We start from the raw sequence: 14,159 nt of genomic DNA, 5'->3' as shown, positions 1-14,159 counted from the left end.
TCTCACACATGGGAGGATACAACAAAAGAGAAGAGCAAAAATAAAAAGAAAAATTAGTATAGCCATACCAATCTGCATTAAAGCCTTTTGCCATCCTGTCATCCAACCAAACCATCTTTCCCAGGGATCTTTTATCCCAGAATTCCTTTTTAACTCTTCAGACAGGTCATTTAATTTTTCTATAGCTAATGTAACTTTACCGTTAGGGCCTGTGTTTTCTGGGATATAGGTACAACATGTCATGGTGTCGGGCAAAATTTTACAAACCCCTCCTTTTTCGGCTAAGATCATATCTAGGGCCATTCTATTCTGGAAAGCCATTTGGGATGTGGCCTGCAGCTGTTCGGCCAACCCCTGGAGGGCGTCTCTGGTATAATTAACAAAACGCTGTTGATTATAATAAATGTAATTTATCCAATTTAAATTCTTGTTTGCGGTAACTATGGTAAAAATTGATTCAAATCCTGCGGCAACTTCATCCCTTGCTTTAAACTCATTGGGCACCCCCCTAGGCACTCCAATGGCATCAATATACACATGAGGATCAAAACTTCCTTTCACCGGGGCGTCACGCTTAACCTTAGTGTGTTTGGACCCATGGGTGACGAGGTGTGTGTCAGAGATGATATGTATAGGCATAATAGCTTTAGCCAAAGTACACTCCCCCCACCACTGTTTGTCCATTCTGGATCTTAGCTGTAAATCCCCACACAACCAGTAAATATCCCCTAATGACCTGGTGTGAAACTGCAACAAGTCCATAGAGACATTTCTGTAGGTAGCACAATACCCCTTGGAGAAGTTACCCAAGAATTTACCTATTCCATCGTAATTAGCATAACAAGTGTAATTACCTTTATACACGGTAATACCATCTGGGGGTTTGACATCCTGGGTTAGGAGAGGATACTCCTTTGTCCATGCAATACATATGGACCTGTTAAAATTATAGTGATAGGCAAAAAGGCTTAAAACACATTCTTCTATATCTACTGGTAGGATTAAAGGCACGGTACCCAGGTGAGGCCGGGCACCGCCACACACATAACATGCAGTTCTATTATGCTTATTAGCATTATATTTCATCCATTCTAACCATAGATTTACATCATTAAAACCTGTTTCAGCGGCCATGGTATCTTCAAAAGTGGGGTTAGCAATGGCCATCATGTCTTGAAAGGTCTGGATATGAGGTTTTAATGGGTTAGGGACCATATGGGTGGCCCCTTGCCACTCAGAAGAGTTGCACATATCTTTAAGGTAGAAATGCCCTAACTTTTTATAGGAACCCTTTTTCCAATACATTCCCATCACATACTGGTCCGCATCTGTTGGGCTTGGATGCTCAATGTTAAGAATTAATTTCATTGGTGTACTCCCCCCAGGCTTTCTCAAAGTCATTCTCTGGAGGAGGGATCTACCATGATCATCTACTTTAGATACGGCACTTTTTGGTTTGTAACCCCAGGCAGGCCCGGCATTCCATCCCGCCGCCCCCCAATGGTCACAATTGTGCCCCCATTGTTTGTCAACTACACAAACATATGGGTCTTTCGAATGAGGGATATCTCTATAGATGCTCTGGATTTGTGGTGTGGGAAATGGGCATTCTACAATATCACAGTAGTCAAAGGTATAAGTAGCCACCTGGGTGCACGATGAATTATACCAGAAGGTGTACCCACTAATGTCTTTGGTAATGGCTACTTGCTGGGCCTTTATAAGGCTAATTAAGGAGAAGATGTACCAGAGATACATGTTTGTGCGATATTCGCTTCCTCTGGGGCGGGAGATTTCTTGCAGTGGGAAGCGTGGTCCAATTTGGCCTACCGGCCAATTTGACGGAGGTTGCGGTAATCAGGAGAACTTGGAATGGACCGTCAAATCTTGGTTCCAGGGTATTTTTCCGCACAAACTTCTTGACTAGGACCCAATCTCCGGGAAGTAGGTTATGGGAACCTGTATCCAATTCGGGATCTGGAATTGAAGAGAAAACTTGGGCATGTATTTTGTTTAAAACACTTGCAAGTTCAGTTACATAGTCTACTAAAACATCTGATTGGAGCTGTAACTGCTGTGGATAATAACAACCTAGCCTGGGTGCTGTCCCAAATAGAACTTCATATGGGGACAGTGAATGCTTCCCTCTAGGTGTGTGCCTAACACTAAATAAAGCTATTGGCAGGCTTTCTGGCCAGGGCATCTTTGTTTCTTGTGACATTTTTAACATTCTGGTTTTTAGGGTGCCATTCATGCGCTCCACTTTACCACTACTTTGTGGGTGGTAAGGGGTATGGAAGGCTAGAGTCACCCCTAGAGCGGTCCAAATTTCTTTAGTCACAGTTGCTGTAAAGGCTGGGCCTTGATCACTCTCAATGACTTCTGGGAGTCCGAATCTGCATACAATATCTGTAAGTAGGCGCTTTGCGGTTGTTTTTGCAGTGATATTGGCCACTGGGTAGGCTTCTGGCCAGCCTGAGAACATGTCCACTATTACTAGTGCATATTCATGGGGCCCACTCTTGGGCATTTGGATGTGGTCAATTTGAATTCGCTGGAAGGGGTACATGGGCTTTGCCAGGTGTTTCGCAGGCACCTTAATTGGTCTTCCTGGATTGCATTTTGCACAAATGACACAGGCCTTGCAGAAGCTATTGATCAATGTTGTGATTCCAGGTGCTTCATAATACTTCTGTATGAGGGCGGCCATCAATTCTTTTGACAGGTGTGCAGGCCCATGTGCCCATTGGACAACTGCTGGATACAAATTTCTGGGAAGACAAAATTTGAAGTTGTTGTAATATATTCCGTCCTTTTGGACAGCTCCTTTCTTTTTCCATTTCTGGATTTCTTCAGGAGTGACTGCAGCTTGCTGTTCTTGTAAAATTCGCAAATCAGTAGGAAGAGTTTGCAGAGCAAAAATAGGGACTTCTTCTTCTTCTTGTCCGGACACTTCTTCATCCACTTCCTGCAGATCCCTGGCCGCTAGCTTAGCAGCCTGATCAGCCAAATGGTTGCCTCTTGCTTCATCTGTATCCAATTTCCCATGGGCCTTAACTTTCAAAACGGCCACTTCTTTGGGGAGTAGGAGGGCATCCATTAGCTCCTTGATTGCAGTGCTGTGTTTGACTGGTGTACCGGCGGTGGTAAGAAATCCTCTTGTCTTCCAAATTAGGCCGAAGTCATGTGCCACACCCAGAGCATATCTTGAATCTGTATAGATGTTGGCACGTTTTCCTTCGGAAATTTTGCATGCTGAAGTCAGAGCCTGTAATTCAGCTTCTTGCGCAGACATTGCTGGCGGTAAGGATGATGATTTGATGACTTCGTCTGTTGTGGTTACGGCATATCCTGTGTGATATGCTCCTCCTTCATTGGCATATCTTGATCCGTCCACAAACAGGGTAAAATCCGGATCCGGTAATGGATTCTCATGCACAGTTGGTAAGTGCACTGTTTCCATTTTCATCTGTTCGAAACAGTCATGAGGTGTTTCTGGGTCATAATCATTCTTTATGACCAGATCTTGGAATTCCTTTTCCAGAAAATGGCGTGGCCATGCTTCTAGAAGGTCAGTTGTTGGGTATTTGGCAATACCATTCTCCTGTAGCTGTTCTTCATTCATGGTGGCCCATAGTTTTGCCATGGGCCCAAGATCATTCCATGACCTTGTCTTCAACTTGGTAACAGGAATATGTGGGATAGCGGTATCCCAATGACGGTAAAGGTAGTTAAGTTGTTGAGGTAGCTGGACCAAGACCATGCTATTGCCTTCGGAGTCACAATAGAAGTCTTGTGCAGTGAGCTTTACATCGGTCCAGTGGTAAAGCTCATCTTCATAGCAAGGTTCGGGAGTAATGTTCGGCTTGTACCACATGGTACAGAAGGCGTAATCCGGGCCTTCACAAAGAGGTGTCTCATCTTCATAAAATGACAAATGTGGATGCATGACTTTCTTGATACATCCACAGAGCAGGTAAATGTAGGTTTCATCCGTGATAAATCCATAATAGATACCCCCCTCAGGGAGTGGAAGAAGAGTGGATGGATTAAGCACTTGACATCTTTGGATGGAAATGTTGTCAGGCAAAAGAAGATGACACTGTAGACGCAGGTGTCTGGCTGGAGACACGTGCTTGAGCTGGACTTGGTTGATGATAGCAGAAATGTCATGAGGGGCTAGAACAACCAGAGGGTGGCCAAGGACCAGGTCCGAGGTTCTTTCTATGAGCTCTCTTGCAGCAAAAACAGCCCTGAGACAGGAAGGAGTCCCTCTGGCTAGAGCCAACTCGTAGTGGAGTTGTTAAAGGGCTGTGTCTTGGCTGGCCGTCCACTCCAACACAAGAGACATCAATATTGGACAGGAAGGATGGGTCTGGCAGGTCTTGTTCTCGTAGAACACTACGGGCTGCACCTGTGTCAACTAGAAATGTGGTAGGGTGGCCTTCAATGGGTAAAGTCACTGTGGCAAGTGGCCCCCCCTTATCCCCTGTAGACACTGCCATGACAGGGGTTACGGACACAGGCTTGCCAATCTCCTAGTCATCGGGTTCCTCAACTATTGGAACCTGTTTGGTGGCTTTGGGAGCCGGGGCAGGCTTGGGTGGTTTTCTGGGTTCCCTTTGCTCCCTCTTAGGTTCTGGACAGTCATTTCTAAAGTGTCCCTTTGCTCCACAATTGAAGCAATGTCCCCCCTCCTCCGGTCTGGGACCTCTTGGGGCTGGAGCGGAGCGGGATACCATGAGAGGAGCTGAAGTAGGTCTTCTTGGGGTCTGAACAGATTCCAAACCTCTAGCAACTAAAAGCAGGGTATCCAGGGGAACAACCTTATATTCAGGGCGTGCGGCAATGATTCCCTTGCGTATAGAGTCTTTAACGCCTTGGACAAACGCACCTGACAGCATTTGTGAATGAATTTTGTCAGTAAGATCAAACCCCAAATCCGTGAACATTTGATACAGTCTTGCATGAAACCTTTCCACTGATTCTCCTTTATCTTGAATAACATCAGTAAGGCCAGCAGCCTGATCTGCAAGTTTGTCCTTAGCCCATTCTCTTAATTGGGTGCAAAAGGTTACCCCGGAGGGGTAATCAACATCACTGGAAAGTAGATCTGTACTGAGGTGACGGGCCATGCTCGGCCAATATGCATCCCCTGCTTTAATAGCACAAATGCTTAGTAAATCACGCCATGCGGCGGAGTAAGTCTTTTGAATTTGAACTATCCCTCGGTAAAAAGGCATAGGCTGTTTTTCTGGGTCAGGGAGCGATTTCATTAATGCACTGGCTTGAGTGGGGTTAAAAGCAACATACTTAGGAGGGGTCCGTTCTCCCCGACCCTTGTGTCCAAAGGGATCATCGATAGAACGATGAGTTGAGGCTCCTGCAGCGGCTCCTGCAGCCTCCAACGAGTCCTGGGATAACCTATCCTCTTCTCCCTCATCTAATTCTATGATCTGAGCTCTCTTACGTGCAGGGCCCGAGTAAGGTGACAGGACCGGGGGATGAGAGGGGGTCCCAGATGCAGGGGTGGCTAGTGGATCATAACTAGATAGGTAGTCACCGGGAATTACTGGCATCAGGGCTGTACTGGGGGCCGCCATATTGGTGGCTGGAAAAGGTACTGTAGTAGGGTTAAGGGAAGAAGTGGTGGCCATGTTGGATGTGGGCACATCCGGGGCAGACTGTGCCGGACTGGGCATGACCGGAACCTGGGGAGTGGCTTGGGGAATGGGTAGTGGATATCCGGGATAGGGCAGGGCCATGGGATATGGGAAGGGGTAGGGCCAGGCTGGGGAGGGGAAGGAGGTGGGGTATTGAACTGGGGTGGAGATGGGAGGGGACGGAGAGGGATTGGTAGGGGTGGGTGTAGAGGGAGGAGCCGGGGCAAGGGTGGAGGAGGTGGTTAGTTGGGCGGATGAAGAGGGGAGGGGATCATTAACGGAGAGAGAGTGTAGGGAAGGAATGGCAGATGAAATATTAGGGGGAGGTACAGTAGGTAGCGTAGGGATGGATGAGGATGATGGGAATGTTAGAGACGGGGAAGGGGAAAAGAAAGATCCATCAGAATTCAGGACCGGGCAGACAGGGGAGGTGACGGGATGGGTGTTAGGAGGATTGGGAGTGGGGAACATAGTCAGCTGGCTACCACCTACGGCTGACTGAACCTTGGGGATAGATATCCCCTGGGCGCCGTTTTGGGGCGCTGGCTGAGGGTAAACCCCAGTAACACAATTATTATGATACACAAACAATTTCACACCTTTGTGATTTATTTCTTCCTCAACCCAACCTTCTAGCTGAATAGCCTTCGCTACTCTGTACCATGCTTCAGCAGTCTTTAATAAACCATTATCTGTAAGCTTGCCTTTCATTTCTGCCAGTAACTTGCGCCAACTTTCTGGTTGCAATCTTCCACCCGTTGGTACAGTAATTTTACATACTTTTGCAATCTTTTCAACACCTTTAACCATCTCCTCACCCTCTCGGTTTTCTACCAAATCACATGCTAACCAGCCCTTACTGGGCTTGCTTAAATCCTGTCCCATAGTCCCTTTACCCCTATACCAGCGTCCTAGATATAGAGAGAGAGAGAAAACTGAACAAGAACGTCTACAATGCTCGACTGCCACCCGAGAACCGTGGGACTTTCTCAGGTGCGTCTTCCCAAAACGTAGACTAGTCACTGAATCCGCCTACCCGGGGTGGTAGACACGGATTGGAGCGAGGTGGGAAGTGTGTGACCAATCACTTCTCTTTTAAGAGAAATAGGAGTGGATAGTATAATAATATAGGAAGTGTAGAAAAGATGAAAGACAAGGAAAATCCTTAGAGACAGACACAGGAGTTCATGAGACTCCTAATTAGACAAACAAGACAACAATACAGTTGAAACACAGTGCATGCATCACAGTTCAAATGAAATCAACAATAATCCCTTTCCTTTACTCGTGTGCTTACTCCAAAGTCACCTCCCTCAACCCCGTAGTGTCTCCGCTCGGAGAACGACTTTCGTAAGTCTCACTACCAGCGGCCACGGAAAACAACTGACACCGGTCCGAGTTCCGTCAGCCTCCCTCTACACAGCGGTCCACAAGAATGTGGCCACCTCTATCCTCACTCCCGTAGTGCCCCTATAAAACCCACTTATAAGTCTCACTACCTCGTGATGCGGAAAACAAGCAATGCCTACTTGAATCCCCCCAGGAAACAGAGTCCTCTGCCACAGGACTAAGCCCCCTCACAAATAAACAGAAATACCATGTGCACAAAGAAGTTAGCTAGGCTCTCAAAGTGACACAAGAAGGATCACAGGAAATTATGAGTCTACACAAAATCCACAGTTCCAACACCCCTCTTTTTCCTTACAGCCACAGCCACGAGGCTCCTAAAAGAGGTAAACAGGTAAAGAAGACCCCCAGGAACGCATCCGCAGGTCAACCCCTCTTTTTCCTTACAACCACAACACCGTGGTTCCTAAAAGAGGTGAAACAGGCAACAGGAGACCCCCAGGAACGCATCCGCAGGTCACCCCTCTTTTTCCTTACAGCCACAGCCACGAGGCTCCTAAAAGAGGTAAAACAGGCAACAGAAGACCCCCAGGAACGAATCCACAGGTCCACCCCCCTTTATCCCAAAAGGGGTAAAATACAAACAGATAGACAGACACACTGAAGACCCAGGCAAATCCCCTCAGGTCCACCTCCCTTTATCCCAAAAAGGGGAAAACAAGCAAGACAGAAGCCCAGGCAAATCCCCTGCAGGTCCACCCCCCCTTTATCTCAAAATGGGGAAACAGGCAAACAATTCACACACACCCAGGCAACAGATAGACTAAAATGCAGGTAAACAAGTGAGTAACGAGGCACCGGGCAAGATATTACCTGTCTTTGATGTCCTCCCTGGAAGCAGTCACAGACACGTGGACGGGTCAATCAAAGGGGCCGGAACATACCGGTGGCTCTGCAGAAGTCTCTACCGTGTACCTGGAGGTGATCAATCTCCTTTCCTTCCCCCCCGGATTCCTCCGTCCACCCTTGTCTTCCTTAGGACGGCTCACCGGCCGGACATAGCCCGATGCCCCACGTTGGGCGCCAAGTTGTTATGGTACTTTTACAAAGTAAACCAAAATGTTTAAATGTCTATCTGTTCCTGTCCAAATCAATAAATTGAATTGCGTATATACGCTGAAGTAATTAAGTCTGACACACAAGGTTCAGGTTAAAATAACTTCGAGAAAGTTTATTGGCAAGTGAGGTAAAAGCGGGCGCGCAGGCCCTTTTAAGAGGCATTTTGCGTCATCATTGATTATTAGAATATCAGCAAATAAACATCATCAATTGGATTAATTGTTAAGTGTCGGGGTTAGTGTCTTACCTATTGGTTCGTAAAATTAAGAGGTTAGTCCCGTGCCCACCCACCAGAGGTGGGATTATTCTGGACACGGGTGGGGATAAGGGGGTCCTGAGCGTCATTTTACACGGTTAATGATATCAGGCTTCATGTCCAGGTGCAAGGTCTCTTATGAATAGAACATTTCATTACTACTGTGTTCTCATGGCCTTCAAACTATACTATCTTACAAGTCCTAAGGAGTAGCCGGCAAGTCTTAAGGAGTAGCTGGCACCTCCTGGTACTTGTCCTTGTAGGAAACACAGTCTTTGTCTACTGTACTAATTGGGTTGAGAAGTTCAGTCACGTAAGGTAGTTTTAAAATGAACAAGTTAAGTCATGAGGACAAAATGGAGGATTAAAGACGTCAGGTTAGGAAGACAAAATGGAGGAAGAAGTCAGGTTAGGAGGACAAAATGGAGGAAGAAGTCACAGTATATTATTAAAATGGAGTTAGTACAATAATTCAATACAAGTACAATAAAAGATTTTAATAATCCCACATCAACAGTAGATAGTTACAAAACAGAAAGAGACAAGAAACTTTTTCTTGGTTCAAACAGCAACTCAGCTTTATATTTCGCTGCCGTCAGGATATACAAACTATACCATTATCTTTATACTTCCCTCCCCTCATCTGTAAGTCCACCTTGACAACAAAAGCATTTCTAGATCAGCCAGGCAGATATCTCAGCATGACAGATTGTATCACAATCTGTTTCTGGTCCCAGCTGCCTATTGTGCCATGTGACACATTAAAGTCACTTTTTGTCACAATATTTATGTCCCATAATGCTTCTTTGTTATATTTAGCTATTATTCGATGTTCCTTGTCATCAAAAACGATATCCCTCCTCTCAATCCCATACTCACACCTCCACTGTAAAGTGGATAACGTGGAACTGACCATGGTCTCCCATTAAACTTTCCCTCTCTTTGTCGATTGGTTCTTGGCCCCATCTCCTCTAAAACTAAAAAAGGGAACACACATTAAGCACTCCCGTAAGCTACAGTGCTTTTTGGGGTCTGGAGTGTTCCTTTACACTATTTATGTTCTATTTTTCAAATTGTCTTCAAGTCTCTCTATTGGCAGCAAATCTTCTAAAAATGTTTTTACCATTGCTTAAACTTTTTGTATTTGTTCATATTGTTTATCTCCTCTGTCTTGTATGACATTGTTAGTCCAATTAATACAATGTTGTATAAAATATATTGATAGTGAATTGCATGTTTTCAGGTGCTGAACCATTGAAAGAGAACACTATATGCCAAGAATAATTTGAAATTGCTCTCAGTATGAAAGCAGATCCTCATCTAGGAAACTATTTGGAGTACATGATGACACGGTAATAATTTTCTAATAAGGCTCTTAGGCACTTGTATGATCTGAAAAGACACTTGCTGTAATCTCATACATTATTCAGTGATAATCAGAAAATAGAACAATACTCTAAGGTAATATTTCTTCACCAATAACGATTCACGCCATGTTTTACCCATCATGGGCAGCAATAGGGAATAAACTATCAGGTGCAATGAACTCTAGATTTCGTCTTTAGTTGTGAGTCACAAATGTTAGATAAAACCTTCTGTTATGAACAAAATGTAATATTCCTTCAGCCCAAGTGAAGCTTTTCCTGCCAACCTTGTCATTATATTTAAAATGAGTCGGATGGAGAAATAAAAAAAATGCACAACAAAGTGCAATACAAGTACAGTAACTAATTGAGACATAAATACACACATCCAAGGTTCAAAAGGTTCAAATCAAGAGCCAGACCATCTAGACATTTTAAGTAGAAAAAGCTGAAGTGAGAAAATTAAAATGTGACCATTTACTTAGTTCATTCACGAAATGCTGAATTGTTCTCAATTTAGAAATAATTTGCATAAAGTTAACCAACAAACTGTATTATATTCTGTATTATATTGAGGACTACTAAATATATATAAAAAAAGAAAAATATATAAAATGGTGAATTATGTATTATTATTATAGAGACCTTTCTCCATAATAACTGATATTTTTAGATTAATTACAGTTCCAGGTTAGGTTAATTCCACCTGTTGTCCTTAAAATGGCAACAGGTGAAATAGCTGAAACCTGGAACTGTAATTAACTGATCTCATGCAGACTAGGACTTGCCTGGTACGCTGCTTCCTAATGCTTCTATTGGCTGGGAGATAGTTAGTTCTGATGATCTCCTAGCAGGAGGAGAAGAAGTGTGGTGAGGAGACCCTCTTGCCGCAGGATTCAAGGTAAACAGTTGCTTTATTTTGAGGACTGCAAAAATACTGCAAATATAACCCTCCTGTATAATACATAAATGTATTTAGGTATACCATAGCAGACTAGAGTGTAGAGTTCATTAATAAACTGAATTTCCTTAAAAAATAGATATGTACAGGAAAACAGAAGCCATGTCATTGGAAGGCATTGAATTATGCATAGTATCATTGCTCTCTTCAGCAATAATAGGCCCATGGGTAGAGAGCCTGGCATTACACATTTTAGGAGAATAGACAAATAATGCACTGCGATATGATGGAGTTGCACAGCCTGGTAGAGATATAACATTTATATCTTCATTGTTGCATTTAATGGATGCCTACATAACAGCAAAGGGGGAGCCTGAAATATCCGCATACCAAAAATGGTATGTCATAATTGGGATTACTGAGCTTGGTGGGATGAAACAGTTGATTGGGCTGCTAATTCAAGTGGATAAACATTATTGAGGAAGGATAGGAAAAAAAGAAAAGAAGGTGGGGTATGCTTTTATATCAATCCGGAATTGAGAAATAGGGGGGGAGGGACATAGAAGAATACGTTTGGTCAATAATATAGAAAAGAGGTGAAAAATCAGCTGATGTCTGGGAAATGGAAGAAGGTTGTGTAACAAAATGGAGGAGCTTGATAAATCAGCATAGAAAGAACAGTATGACGCAACCGGGTTTACTGAGACCTGGGGGAATGAAACACTTGATTGGGCTGTTAATTTATATGGATATTCATTATAGAAACATTGAATGTGATGATAAGATAAGAACCATTCGGCCCATCTAGTCTGCCCAGTTCTATACATACTTTCATTAATTCCTGGCCTTATCTTATAGCTAGGATAGCCCAAACATGCTTAAACTCCCTCACTGTGTTAACCTCTACCACTTCAGCTGGAAGGCTATTCCGTGCATCCACTACCCCCTCAGTTAAGAATACTTCCTGATATTATTTTTAAACCTTTGCCCCTCTAATTTAAGACTATGTCCTCTTGTTGTGATAGTTTTTCTTATTTTAATTATAATTAAATGAAGCCATGTGTTAATGAAATTGTATGCGATGATACTGATGAGAATGTGGAAGCCTTATAGGAAGACATTTACATAGCAGAAAACCGGGCATGTTCATTAATAGTCGAAACCCCCCAAACAAATAATACTGATGGAGTAGAGCAACTGCCCAACTTGGTAATTTATTAATCATTGGAGATTTTATTTATCCACACATTGACTGGGCCAAAGGGACTAGTAGTAATGGACCCAGATTTTCCTTTTAAATTACACTTTCGTGTCTCAATTAGTAGAAGCACCAGCTAGAATAGATGCTTGTCTGGACCTTCTCATAACTCATAATGTTGATCTATTTTCAAGTATTCAAGTTAGGGACCATAATATTGTATAATTTGATATCAACCCCCAAAAATATATTTATATGGGCTTGACAAAAGCTTAATTTTAAAAAGACTAATTTGAGTAGGATATGTGCATCTTTATAACTAGATTACTGGTAGGAACGCTACACAGAGGATAAATGGCCTTTAAATAAATGTTCTTTAAATAAATTCTCACACGTTCATTTCGCAATACAGACCATTGGGAAACAAATATAAAATAAGCAAATTAAAAACAATGTGGCTTAATAAAAGGGTCAGTCAACTCATAACAATTAAGAAAAGAACAGGCAAAACATTTAAATCAAATGGGTTAATAGGACCCTAAAGCAAATATGAACCTGTCAATCAGGGCTTGCAAAGGGCAATTAGATGGACTGAACTAGAAAATGAAAAGCACGTAGCCAAAGAGAGCAGGACCAGCCCCCAAAAGTGTTTTGTTAATGGCAGCTGTCATGTCCACATCTACTTTAACTCGTTACAGAGCATGACATTTTATCTCAACATTGTGTTTGCAGTCTTAATAGAACCTGCATAGATTTGTCAATCAATTTTTCTGCTCTACACACATAGATGGACACTTGTACCATTCTTATCTTATCTTATCTATATATACCAGGGATTGACAAATTTGCTTTGAATCTAGGAACCAGCTAAAGAAAGTTAAGAGACAGTTTTTTAAAAAAAAACTTATAAAGCTTTATATTCAACGACAAAAATACAATTCTTAATGGGACACTATAGTCCCAAGGACCACTACATCTTAATGTAGTGGTTCTCGTGTCTATAGCCGGTCCCTGCAGGCTTTTGAATGTAAAGACTGCCTTTTCAGAAAAAAACTCTAGTGGCAATCACTCAGACGGTCATTAGAGGTGCTTCCTGTTTTAGTGCTGCACAATGTGCAGCACCTACATTTAGCGTTTCCGCGCTCTACATGGAGGACCTGATTGTTACAAATGCAGATGCACTGATTCAATGCATCTCTATGAGGAGATGCTGATTACCGCAGCGTTTTGCAGCATAAGAGCAATAGCCTCTCAATACTTTCCTATGAGAAAACATTGGATTGGTTAATAATCTCAACCGTAGAGGCAGGGCCAGTCGAGGGGAGACAGCATGGCGTGGGAAAAAACACACACACACACACACACACACATATCATGACAGACAGACACACACAAACCATGACAGACACACACACATACCATGACAGACAGACAGACACACACATACTATGACAGACATACACCCACACCATGACAGGCAGACATACACTCACACTGACAGACAGACTCACATATTATTGCTTCTTTTAATACCTGTGGGTTCCAGTGGACAACCGGCTGGGTGATTGTGGAGGTGGGCGGCATGCTGGGGGATTGTGGAGGTGGGGGCGGGTGGCTGCGCGTATTGTGGCCAGGCAGCGAAGAAGCTCTGCTTCCTCATGTGCCAATTAGTGAGGCCGATGAATATGATGTAATATAATGGCCCTGGCTTCACTAAGCAGTGCGCGAGAGAGCAGGATAGGGACATCACAGCTCTGTCGCTGACCGGCAACAATACACAAAGCCAGCCGTCTGCCTACACAATTCCCCAGCTGGCCACCTACCCTCCTTGGAGGTAACGGGCTCACATATCCCAGGTGCCAAAGCAAGATTTGTCTAGCCCTGTATATACACATTTCAATTTGTTAATTTTACTGATTTGCAGTATTAGTATTTATTTCAGCAATAGGACCAATATCTACAATTATCAATTTGGTTGTTGAGCACCATTTAGTAAATACATTTTTTTTTCTCTGTTCGCACTTTTTGGGTAATTATTTGTGGTTCACACTTTATCTTTATACACATATTTATTTTGCAAAGTTTTATTGCATTTTTAGCACAGGAACAAAGTGATTAACACCACTCTGTTCACACATTGGCAATGAAGCCAGTATGTCGGCATCATTGAGGAGGTTTGCCCTTTTTGGGGAAGTGTCCCCTAAAACCTGTGAGGGGAGCAGATTGCAGGTGTGTGTTACAGAAGGAGCAGGCAGAGGAGCGGAGGCTGAGGTAAGTGGTGGCAGATTCCCTTTAAGTACATTAATGCCAA

The 14,159-nt window shown here is 43.4% G+C and overlaps 1 protein-coding gene across 1 annotated transcript in view; it reads right to left on the bottom strand.

Moving 5' to 3' along the window:
• The window catches only part of CNGB3 (cyclic nucleotide gated channel subunit beta 3), a 201,378-nt gene that overhangs the window by 88,003 nt on the left and 99,216 nt on the right, over positions 1 to 14,159 (bottom strand). The gene's annotated exons all lie outside the window — the stretch shown is intronic.

This window comes from Pelobates fuscus, chromosome 4 (assembly GCF_036172605.1).
Source record: "Pelobates fuscus isolate aPelFus1 chromosome 4, aPelFus1.pri, whole genome shotgun sequence".
NCBI classification, from domain to species: Eukaryota; Metazoa; Chordata; class Amphibia; order Anura; family Pelobatidae; genus Pelobates; species Pelobates fuscus.
This window is presented reverse-complemented; position numbering and strand designations above follow the sequence as displayed.